The following is a 12,814-nucleotide window of genomic DNA, read 5'->3' on the forward strand; positions in this document are numbered from 1 at the left end:
TTTGAGATTTTTTTTTTTTGCACAGTTTTATCACTTCCCGTGTCCTTCATTTGTGTTTCCTGAGGTTAGCTTGTTGAAATTGTTTATTTTAGTTCAGTTTGTGTCTTGACCAAATCTGCAATGACTAATATTTTGGCCAAATGGGGGCAGCAGAAACAAATCGTGAACACAAGTTTGATATATCAACACTTTTTAAGATGACAATATTAGCACATGAACCGTTTCACATCCAACTTTTGTGCAGCAATATTTACATTTAGTTTGTATTGAAATTGTTGCCTTCTGATGGGAATAAGTGTAATATTCATTCTCTTTTACTATTAAGTTTTATCTCTACCAATTCCCAAGGAAAACATCTGTCTCTTTAGCCACTAAATGTTCTAAGGTGTTTACCAACTGGCTGAAAACTGCGTATTTGGTGTCGAGTACAGTGGAGTTCTACAGTATTTCCCCTGAAAACAGCAGCCTGCTATGAGAGAAGAGAGCGAACCAGACACATCTTTCACATCCATTAATAATAATAAACATTATTAATAATAAATAATCCCCTACCAAACAGCAAAAGCTGCTATAACTCTGTTAGCCCTTATTTTATATGAGGAAAAATGACATTTTCCCTCACATACAATCTTAAACCCCCCCTTTTGACATTTCCTTAATTTTCTGTCACCAGCAGCTGGTTTCAGTTGGATGTATTGATAGAGGTCCATAGTAGTTGCAGCTAAATTTATGTGATCACTCTCATCATTTTGTCAGATCTGCGATCAAGCAAATATTTACAACCATCTTTTATCTTTCTGTTGTAGAATTATCTGTACAACCTTCTTTTAGCACAGCTTGTGCATTTGTGATTTAGTAGAATGAGCTGCTCCACTAAAATGTGCTCCTGATACAATATTCTGCTATTGAATTGTTGAACTAACTCTTCTGTATTTTTGTCTCCTTACTTTTGCTCTTGTGGATTGGTATGTTTTACTGGACTGATTACAACTTTGTCCTTTTTGGGGGAGCTTGCAAATGTTTTGCTGATGATTCTTTGATTTTTTGTTCTCTGACAGTTGCTTCAACTAATCCTTTGTTTTCTTTTTTGTAATCACTATAATTGAATTTAATGTCCAACGCTGTTTTCACAGTTGCATAATGGCTTCCAGTTAAGTCAACCTTTATTGGAATTGTGCACCTACATGCACAGTGAGCGATTTTAGCTCTTCGGTGTCTATTTCGGTGTCCAAAAGTAGCATCTTAAGATCCTTAAAATCAAACAATGCCAACATTTTTTAGATCTTAATCATATGTTTCGCCATTAATTCCTGATCATAATTACCAAATATTAATTAATTTTCAGGATTTTAACCCTTTAAATGTCAGTTTGTTTCCATGATGCCATTACTGTGTGAATTATTTTCCATACAGTAAGTGTTTAGTGTAAAATTCTTTTTTTTTTTGATGATCACAGTCTGGGAGATGAAAGTGATTAGCACCAATATTGATTTTGATATATTATTTTTTTGTGCAGCATCTAGTTTATTGAAACATCACACTCAGGACCTTAAACATTACCCTCAGGGCAACATTGGGCACTTTAGGGTTAAAGAATTAAAAGCAATAAACGTTTAAAAGATGCTAGACGTCCACATTGACCCTGTTTCCTGTAAATTATTGCAGGCCCATTGAACAATGCAGAAACAACCGTTACTCACCTTCACGCCAGGAGTTTTGAAATAGTTCGAGCAGCAAATGGAGGCGGTAAATATCTTAAAACAATTGTGGTAACAATGATGGATCAGATGACATAGACATGTATGAGGTTTGCAACAATTTCAGTGTTTCAAAGACAAATTACAACACCGTTGTTTTCACCATTAGTCTCACCATGAGCGAACCTGTAAAAAAAACACACAACAACGACAACAACAGGAAATAGTACAGCACTACGAGGCCAAGAAGTTCAATCTCTGGACATCTCTGGAACATGTTTTCACCCTCACGGTCTCTACCCTTCCTTTTACCTCCTCTTTCCAAAAGCGAGGCAGCGAGCCGTGAGATGGATGGGCTGAGCGTTGCAAGGTTTCCAAAAGCCAACAGAGTCTGACTGCTGCTCTACCTGAGGAGCAAAAACAAAAGAGCCATCTCTACCTGTAGGACTGTGGGAGTCGAGGCTTTGATCTGGACCAGAAAGAGAGAGTAGTTTGATGAAATATTGATGCTTTTTTTTTTAACTGTGTCCTGTGGGAGCTCAGTCTGCTCTCAGGATGTGTGCGCTGATCCACAATACTGCTCGGCGCTTCGCTTAGATGAGAATGGACTCGACTATGCGGCGCAAGGAGTGTTATCGGGCCTAATGGGCCTGATGATGACCCCCCAGTCTGGGCCTCAATTGGTCAGGGGCTGGTTTTTTTGCTTGATCAAAAGAATAGGTGCGTTTAATCAGTCAGCACCTACTGCAAAATACATACACGAGCGATATGTGTGTGACATCTTAACAGAGTCTTGACAGCAAAAGCCTGCGCAGCTCAAATCTTCGTTCGGTGTTGGGTGTGCGATTGTTTGACCTTGAAATGAAGGTGCGTCGTGTGCACTTTTACCCAAAACCACGCTAAATAATCAAACCGGAAACTTGGTCTTTACAAAAATGATGCATTCAAATACTGCAGGCCTTGTTAATCACACCATGTAATATGAATTCAACTGGGTGCTCAGAAAGTTTGCATAAAAGTGACCCACATTCTTCCAGCAACAATGATCTCCATGGTGGAGAAAAAAAAACGGAATATTGATAAATTGCCTAGAGTGCTTTTGTCTGAAAGTTAAGAGGCCAACGCGGTCCAATCAAGACCGGAAAAAGGGTGTGAAAAAAAAACGAGAGAGGATTTATCACTCTCCCATGCTCACGTTCAGATAGACGGCGGGGCATAATGACTTCTGTGGAAAAAGCCGAGCGATTATTTAAACTTAAAGGAAGAGGAGAAAGTGGTGGAGAAAACTGGGGGAGGAAGGAGGGGTGTTAGGAGGAGCCAGGGGCAGGAGATAGTCTGGGAAAGGTCTGGCGTTAAAGTACAATTAACATGCCTTTCCATTGGAGTCCATTAGATAATCATATTCATACCACACAAGGCTCAAAACCCCTCTCTGTTTCATTATTCCCTTTTAATCCAGCCTGATAAGGGGATGCAGGCGTCGTGGTTTTATTATGTCGTCATTTGGAATCCACATGAAATCCCCACGGGATGTTATCACGGGGAAATTGCTTAAGTAGCCCAAGTGGATATAGTTTTGCGTTTATTATTTCTGACGGATTCAAAATAACTGCAAATATTCTCTCTCTCTCTCTCTCTCTCTCTCTCCCTCTGTCTGATTATTGGGGGCTAAGAGTCTTATCAGTCATTCACACTAATGGCCCACTCAAGCCACCCGATACCTCCGGCAGGGGAGGAGGGGGGAGAGACAGGAGGGATGCTGGGAGGAGAAGAGGGGGAGGCGGTGTTTAGGAGTGTTGTGGAAGGTGTACAGGTACAGTACAAGTGAGTGATAGCAAAGAGGAGGGAAGAAACCGGATGGAAAGAGGAGGAAGGAGGCTTTTTTTTTCAGCTCTATCAACAGACAATTAGAGGTCAGTGAAGGTCTCTTTTCTGGTGCGTTTAGGGTCCCTCGCAAAACAGACAGGTTAATATATTATACTTTAGATTAAAGGTAAACAAAACTTTTTCATTCAATCTTTTAGGGCATTTTTGAGATAGTGATAAGAGAGAAAACATGGGGTGAAACATATGGGCAACAAGCAACCCCTAAAATAGCTTTATAAACTTTGGGGGGCATTTTTCTGGCTTGATTTGTTTCCATTTGGTTCCATACCAAGTTGTTCTTAGTGATCATTTTCATCCAACATTGTGATGAAACATTTCAGTCCTGACTGGAGGTCTCTTCCAGGATGATAAGGCCTCCATCCACAGGTCATGATGTGTCACTGAAGGCTTTGATGAGTATGAAAATGATACGAATCATATAGTATGCCCTTCACAGTCACCATATTTCACCCTAGTTTAATACTTTGAGAGATTCTGGACTGACATATTAGACAGTTCTCTCCATTACCACCATTAAAACATCAAATAAGGCAGTATTTCTTGGCAGATTCGCGTTTAACCCTACAGTAGAATTAGAGAAAAGGTGCATTGAAGCCCTTTTGGTGACAAAAGTGGCCCAATATGTTACTAAGGCACTTTACGTTGTGTTTTCCTTTAATTTGTCACCCATGAAGTTAAGTAAGTAGTGTGAAGTAAATTGTTACGGCATTTGTTCCAACTAATCTTGTGCTTCTAGAGTATGAAAAAGCATTTGAATGACAGCTTAACAGGCCAGGTCATCCAAAAACATCTCCATTCAGAGGTATTTGGTCACGCATTTTGCTTTTAATTGCCTGTGTTTTGACATATCCGTCTGTCAGAAAAATGTATGCCTCCACCCCAATGCAGCTGGGCTCAATGGAATTTTGTTTGTGGCGTTCACAGCAGTGAAAATGTAATTTTGGTTGTTAACAGCAACATCGTTGACCAGAAACTGAATTTTTCTGGGTGTTTTTACTTTTCCTTTTTTTTTTTTAGCACTGCAGATAAGTTTTAAGCTTCTTCAGGCTTGTCCACACTAATGCGGATATTTAGGAAAATCAACATTTTGCGCTATGTTCAGGACTCTCATCCTCATGGAAACACCATTTTAGGTCACTCAGATGGAGATTTACACTACAGTGGCGGATATATAACAGTTTCTTTAGGTTTGGTTCATGCTAGCTCTATAATTTGCTGTGCCCAATATTACTTATTAGTCCACAACATCCATCATCCGTGTCCACCAGAAACAATCTTCACCAGAAACAGTCTCCTCTGGTATTTAATGTATCATTCATGTGACCTGGCAGCTGCTGAGAGTGCTTGTTGTTTTTGCGCTCTTCGTGTGTGCAAAGATATTTTGAGAAATGATGTTTGTATGGACAGATTTCCTATTCATATCTGTGTGTACAAAACACAAATGTGGATATGTGACACGTCCCATTGTAGCTAAACTATAGGATCCTGTCAACTGTTTCCAAGTTAGTTTTGCATTCATGCTCACAGTTCAAAAACAAATACAAGCAGCATTTACATTAATGGAGATAGAATACATATCTAGCATAGTTTAGCATCAGAAGAATATAAAACTACATACATCTACATACACTCATGCATCCGTACAGTCATGTTCAGACATACACATTTACAAATACAACCATACACATTTTAAAAGTCATAAAACAAACATAAACACACACAATCCAAAAAACAGCAGACTTCATGCATCCATCTGTTGTTTCTTCCATCATATTTCCACATTTCTAAATATGTTTAACTGTAATTTAAGTGAAAATTTTCCTAACACAAGTCAGCTGTTCCAAACAGATTAAAAGAATCACTAATTAGTATTCATATTTTAGCCATTTTCTCATTTAAAAAAAAAGAAATGCCATTTAAAATGAAAAAAAAGCACATAAGTTTAGATTATTTCTAGTCATCAATAGAAAGTAACTTGACTTACATACTGTACTTGAATGAATCTACTTGGTAATAATCTCCACTTAACAGTATTAAAGTGCTGCTTACGCATAATATATGACATTCTGCCATAATTAGTACTTTTCATACTTAATCTAGATATGCCTCTACTTGCTTACACTTCAAATGCAAGAATTTTATTTGTTATACTACATTTTCATCCTGTAGTCTTGCTACTTTTACTGTCTGCAGTCGTAAAAGGCACTAAACAAGCCTCATATATTCCCTTATCATAGAAAAAAACTCTTTCTGCAGAGACCAACACTGCTGTTTCATGCATTGGGTTTCATGCAGCCGGTGCATTTCTCGCGGTCACATCTGTGTGGATATAATATGCTTATTCTGCTGTATCCATTTCACAGTGACATCTGTCCAGCGGCGAAGAATTAGAGGCAAAAATCCAAATGCCTACACAACAATCTGCCAAGTATTGATTTACTGTTACTCGTGTAACATACGTGGAAGAACCGAGCGCTCCATATTATTACAGTGAGATCATCTGAAACTGGAAACACGCTCTGTCAGTTGGTCATTCTTTGAGAGAGATATAACAAAAAAGGCGCAGATGTTGATGGGTGTCTTGCAGGGAAGTTTTGCATGAATGAGATGTGGTTATCAAGTGTGTGTGTGTGTGTGTGTGTGTGTGTGTGTGTGTGTGTGTGTGTGTGTGTGTGTGTGTATGTGTGTGTGTGTGTGTGTGTGTGTGTGTGTGTGTGTTTGTGAGAAGCGTCTACCTTAGTGAGTACACCTCCCTGTCTGCAGATCTCAGGGTCTGGAACAAACAGTAGTTCCTTCTTAATTGGGGTGAGATCTGGGGCTTAAAGGGGGCCAAGAAGGGACCTGAACCCCTTTCTTTCTCCTCCAGAATCGCTTTGGCTACAGAGGTGCTTTTGATGTGTGCTTTGGCTCTGCGAGTCCTACTTTGGAATATGTTCTTGGGAGACCATTGGTTACTTGCCTCCAGGCAGAATCTCAATCCCCAGGATCCTGGCCCTCTTTGATGAAATACTTTCGGGAGCCGCTAACCCTACTGATGCCCATGTGTACCTCCTCCCTCCTCCTTTACCCTCTTGTTCTCTTCCCCCCCACCTCCTCCCACCCTCACCCTCCATCTCCTCCCTCCACCCCCCCCTTACAACCTCCACTACCACGTTCCTTGGATTCTCTTTGAGAGATTCATAACAAGGACTTTATCTCTGTGTAGTCCAGGCCAGATGAGCACTGGCTGACAAACTGACAGGAGAATTAGTCGTGTCTTACAGAGCACCTCCGAATGTCTCCTCCTGCTTCCTGTAGTCACCAGAATTTTCACTTTATTCACACTAATGCTCTATTGTCAGACATGTGTGCATTACCTTTATAATCTTATGTGTTTATCTGCATTCAAAAATATCAAATCCAAACGCATTTTATGACATTTATACAAAAATGTCCCAAAATCTGTGTGTTTTTGTAGATTTACTGACAAATCAACAACGCATGAGTCACATTCCCGTCTTGTCTTGCACTGGAATATTTAAAATATTTGCTCACACCACTCGTCACACTCTGCGCTTTTGCCAACTTGCTCAACTTTGACATCCAAAATCCAATCATCACACTGTGACAAAGTCGGAATCAGACATTTTTTTCTAAAATGATGACAAAGATGTTGACATTCGTGACAGAAGATCTTAGGCTCTGATTGATTGAGGCAGTAATTAGCCGGTGCTGACTTTATCAGCATAATAAGCATCCCGGAGAGCGATTATAAAAAAAAGAGAGAGAAATCTTTCTTTAAATCAAGCAGTGTGGATTTCTTCATTTGTGTGTTAAAACCAGGTTAAACGGACCAACTGTCGTGATGGACTTGACCTCTCGGCCACACACGCACATTCAAATCCTGGTTAAACGATTAACGGGTGATTTTCCTCCCCAAACTCCCACCTCTTCATTGATTGAAGCTGCACCCTAAAGACCTCTCTTACCACATAATTTCCCTGTATATTGATTATGTATATTGATTATACCTAACCCTACAGGAGGGCTGCCCTCTGCCTCACCGCAGCGTTAGGTAGCACCCAGGAGACTATTTTAGCACTCATAAATCGACACTTTATGGTGTACGAGTGAATGTAAAGTGGGTGGTTCTGACTGAGAACAAGGCCTGGGATTTTTATTTAAGTCTTAATTTAATTACACAGTGTCACATATGCACTGTAACTTTAACTATTGAGATTTATGTCAATAAAATCTGCATGTTTCTTAGTGTTGTGTAAACTTTTGTGCCAAGTGACTGGCAGCTCTGAATTGTGCCAAAAGAAACGTCACTGAAGCTTTCATGACCAAATGCCTAAAAGGAAAATAGTTTATTTTAGTTAAAACGTTGTTTTTTTTCTCATTCAAAACAGCCATCCTTGCTTTCTACTTCTGTAAAGTCTAAAACTCATGTTTGTTTTTCCTCTTTTCCTCATAAATATAAGCACGTCTGAGGATCAAAGTCTCCAAAAATGCTGCTTTGCTGAAAGAAAGGAAGAAAAAGGAAAGAAAGGGGGTACACCAAATTAAAAAAAAGGAGGGAGGCAGTGAGTAAAGGAGGGAGCAATCCGAAGGGAGGAGTCAAGCGAGGGAAGGAGCAGCTGGAGTCCCACACTTCGCCCTCTCTCTTCTCGAAAAAACGCACTAAATGTAATAACAACTCTCCACGCGCTTCTCTGACGCTTATGTTGTTTTTTACGCACATCTGCGGTCTGCTATCGGCAGATATTATCGGCGGGCTGATGGTGTTAGTCCGGCGGTGGTTGAACACAGCAAACTGTGAGAAGGAGGAGAAAGACAGACAAGAGGAAAAACTCTGGCAGCGCCGTTTTGGAGTTGGACTTGCAGCGTAAAGAAAAAAAAAGTCGCAGGCAACTCCAGAGGCACATCTGCAACTTAGGAAGAGGAGAAGAAGAAAGAATATAATTTTTTTTTTCTCTAAGAAGATTTTCAAAAAAGAACAATTACAAGAGGAAGTCATCCAGAAAGAAGTAAGTAATCTGTTAGAAATCCACTCTCACACACACATGCAGGGATATTCTTGTATTGCGCGCATTTGGCTACTTTTTAAGTTGAGAAAAGCAGTGAGTCAGTGGAGAGGTGGAGGTTTCATATTTCAAAACGATGGAATTTCATACAAGTTTAGATTTAGTGGATTAAGAGCAGCTATTAAAAAAAAACAGCTGTGAAAGCCTCGATGTGGGATCCCAAAAGTGGCCGAAAACGCACCACAGACTGTGGCACACTTGGCCTGGGTGTGATTTATTCTCTGCCGCTTCTTAGATGGCACACTTAACAAATATCCAAAGGACAGATGTGCATCTCAAAACTAGTTTGAAGTTGTGTAAAGTTGCAAAACAAAAAGTGGTATTTGAAAGTTTGGTGTGTTACAGAGGAGATGAAAACACTGTGGTGAGAGCTTTTGAACTGAAACTTTGGGAACTTCTGCAAACTTTGTTGGAGTTTTACCTCAAGAAACGCGCGTAGAGGGGGTGTGGTGTGGTGTTGGGGGGGGAGACATGCATATTTATGTGCATGTGTGCTCATATTTCAGTGTCTGTTATTGATTCGCTTTATCCCTGGTAGACAGCTAGTGAGGATACACGAGTTTGCTTAGGCACTATTTTATTTTAAATCCAAGAAAACCTGTGGCTGACCCCTGCTCTGACCTTTACCATCCACACACACTTCATTTTACACTGTTATCCAGCAGTCAGACATTTTATTTACATCACTTGTTTCAGCTTGTTATATTTGCCAAGATTGAAAGTTTATACAAACACACACAGGAGAAATGTTGGCTTTGGAAAAAAAATATCCAGGGTTTGGCACAGTGGAAAAGATAAAATTGCAAAATGTTAGTGAAATGATATAATTCTTGTAGTTTTTTGTTATTTCTGCTGAACTTCAGGGGTAGGAGTTCATCAGTGCTGCTCACAATTTGTTTTGCAATTTGGAAAAAATATTTAAAATGACACAACAAAAAGAAGAAGCATGTTTCAGGATCTATCGCGGCGCGTTTGAAGGCATGTGCATGTGCTCGGAGAAATTTAAGCCCATTACAGTGAGGTCTGTGGCCCTGCGGGGGTCCATGTGGGGAGTTTTATGGAGGTCCGAGGCAAAATGAGAAATAGTATAAATCCACTAGATTTATTAGAAAACACTGGGATTTGTGTAATTTAAAAGAAAGTGGACTTACTATAGCATTTGCAGGGTTTATTTAAAAAACTAAATCAACACTGGAATAAGAGAAACTCTCACATGAGGTTTGTGGAGGGTGGAAAAAGGAAAAAAATCAGGTTACAGAAGTGTGTGTTTTTTTGGGGGGGGTCCAGGACATGAAAAAGCCCCCGAAGCCTCCACATGTGCAGATATTTGTTTGAAACTTTCCCTCCTGTCCTCTGCCAGCTGTTCCACATTTTATCTGCTTGTCTGCTCTCGGGTTTCATACAGACGACCAGGGTCCGAGGTGCTCAGCCATGCGGTGCAGCTCAAATCCTCCTTTTTTTGACACATGGCAAATTATTAACGGAGGTTTGGCTGCCTTGAGACGGAGCAGCGACTGCACACACCGAATGAGATGTTTAACAGCGCACATTCACACGGATTTACAAAAAAAATAATCTCCTTCTAGCTATTTTTTATGAGGTAGTTCCATCATTCGTCTTAGTTGTGGATTTGGCTTTGAGTAGAGTTTTTCTTTTTTTTTTTGCAGATCTTGGTTACATTCCTCCAATAAAATAAAAGAAGGGACTGTCACATAAACTGTCATTTGATATTTCCCCTGTTTTATTTGCAATAACAAAATAACATTCACAAGATGTACATGTGGAAAATTAATCACACAGTTCACATAAAAATACTAAACAGACAAATCAGGCCTTAAATCACACAACTGTGGGCCTAATCTTAAATTTTAAAATGAAGATTTTTATAACTAATTTTATTTGTAGGAATTAAAGAGGACTGTACTCCATTCTTCAGATTTTATTTAGCATTTTGTGGCCTGTCATTTGTTAATTAGGGATTTTAAAATAATCCTTATAATTAAAAATATCATATTGTTGCCTGTATGTCATTATTGGAGGCCACAGTTATAAAAGCATCTAATTTTATTTTCAAACTACATTTTTCCTTAAATTGGGTGATTAGGTGTAATTTATCTAAATGTCATGGCTGATATATAGAATTAAGTCTTATTTTGAAAGATTTAATATTGTAGAGAACCAGCTTAGACACAAATAAAGACTTAAATTCACGTGCTTTTATACATTTCAAATTGTGTCAAATGTAATAAATCAAATAAAAGAAAGTGTGGCAATCCATTTATAAATAAGGATATTTTATCTAATAGTGCTGTTGCTGCTATCACATTTAAACTAAAGGTGATATCCAAGGTTTCTGCTTTTTACACTCTGGTGCACCTTTACCCCAAAAAAAGGGACTTTGTCTCTTTATAATGCAGCAGCAAGGATGAATGCAGCAGTGTTTAAGATGCTAATCTGCTGGAATGAGATGCACAACTCAGAGCCATTCGCTTACTGTAGCCAGAAAAGATGCATCATCGCCGCTCTGTGCTTCTTCAACTTCCACGCGTGAGGAGCAGGCGGATAACGTTTCCCTTTGCAGGAATCGGTCCGTCAGATAGCAGCAGCAGCAGCAGCAGCAGCACGGTGCTGTTTTATCTCAACTTTAGGCGCTCCTTTTGGTAACGTTATACACGGGCACGTTGGCCCAGGACACCTGTGACCTGGTGACCTGACAGAATAGAGGCTGTCATGTTAATGCAGGGAGATGACATGCTATTAGCTTTTGAGGTATGGCCCCCTCTCCTCTTTTTTTAAGGGCCTTGCATTCACAGCTAAAGGCAGCTTGTGTCCTCAGGCCCTTTACACCCTGCAGGGAGAATACCTGTTATCAGGTTTGTATGCAAGAGGCTCTAATGAGCTGTGTTGTTGTGCTAATGCTGGGACCTGAAGCACTCAAAGAGGTGGCAAATGTTTTGTTAAAACGAGGGTGATGTTAAGGAAGTTGATTATCCTTAAGATAATGAATGCAGTTGTGTATTGTTTTGGAAGATTTGTAGGTTTTTCTGCAGGTTGTTGCAGGAATTTTGTGCTTTTTTTCTTCAAAAGTCAAAAGCGATTACCACTCTTTTAATTGTTTTTAGTAAATGAACACGCAGAGAACATCTGACCAGTGAAAGTTTGGAGGAATTCCCTGTGTGCTATGATGAGCTGTTGCTTCCCTTGCGTATAACTGATGTGCTTGAATAGATGGGCCCCCAAAAGAAATCTCATACTTTGATGATTTGGTACTTTGATATGTTGACATCAAATGAAACAGACACAGTGGGGAAAGAAAGAGGACAAGTCAGACAGAGGTAGTGATTGAGGAAGGGGGAGGCAGTGCACGAGTAGCGGGTGGAAATATGTGTGTGCGCTTGTGTGGTTTTTGCGAGGAGGAGTGCTACGAAAACTTGGGCTGAGATGGCAAACCTGAGGAGCGTCAAAAACGTCTGGATGCATTTGCGTACGAGCAGAGACAAGAAGGGGTCTTTGGGTGCGCGAGGGCTTCTCCTTGGCCTCCTAATCCCCAGGCCCAGCCATCCCTTCAGGGCATGCCTCAGATCTGACTCTCTGGCTCTCTGCGTGGACGAGCCAGCTCCGCCAGCAGATTTAATATGCTATGTGTTCCTGCTCCCCCGGCTCCCCTCCACCTCCACCATCATTGTCCCAGAGCGGGACCCCTCACTCCCCGTTTCAAGGAGCCTGCGAAAGGCACCTTTCAAGCCGGGTGATGTCTTTGGATAAGCAGAGAGGGGGGGGAAGTAGCGATGAAACGGGTATGAGACTCAAGATAGCAAACTGTAATTTCAGATATGTATATTACTCACATGCAGGAATCTTAATACACTTGGGGCTTTTGCAGCCAGAGTAAACAGTCATACATTCATCACACTAGACATACATGCAGCCCGCTGCTCATTCACACACTTGGTTTCTAAGTTGTTTTTTTTTTAAATTTTATTTGTCTTTTTTGTCTCACTTGCATGCAACTTTTTTGTGTTTGAATAAAGAAAATAATAAGAAAAAGTGGGAGCTCAAGTTGCCTTAGTGGAGCTAAGACAGCATTGTTTCTATTTTTTAAATATATATATATATATGTGTATATATATATATATATATATATATATATATGTGTATATATAT

At 40.0% G+C, this 12,814-nt stretch overlaps 1 protein-coding gene across 1 annotated transcript in view; it reads left to right on the plus strand.

Annotated features, from left to right (window-relative positions):
• Nucleotides 1–8,186: 8,186 nt before the first annotated feature.
• gli3 (GLI family zinc finger 3) overlaps nt 8,187–12,814 on the plus strand; it is a 100,958-nt gene continuing 96,330 nt past the window's right edge. The window contains exon 1 of the mRNA XM_023263107.3: nt 8,187–8,593. The gene's annotated coding sequence lies outside the window, so the exon portion shown is untranslated. The remainder of the gene's footprint in view (nt 8,594–12,814) is intronic.

The sequence above is a fragment of the Amphiprion ocellaris genome, chromosome 22 (genome assembly GCF_022539595.1).
Source record: "Amphiprion ocellaris isolate individual 3 ecotype Okinawa chromosome 22, ASM2253959v1, whole genome shotgun sequence".
Classification (NCBI taxonomy): Eukaryota; Metazoa; Chordata; class Actinopteri; family Pomacentridae; genus Amphiprion; species Amphiprion ocellaris.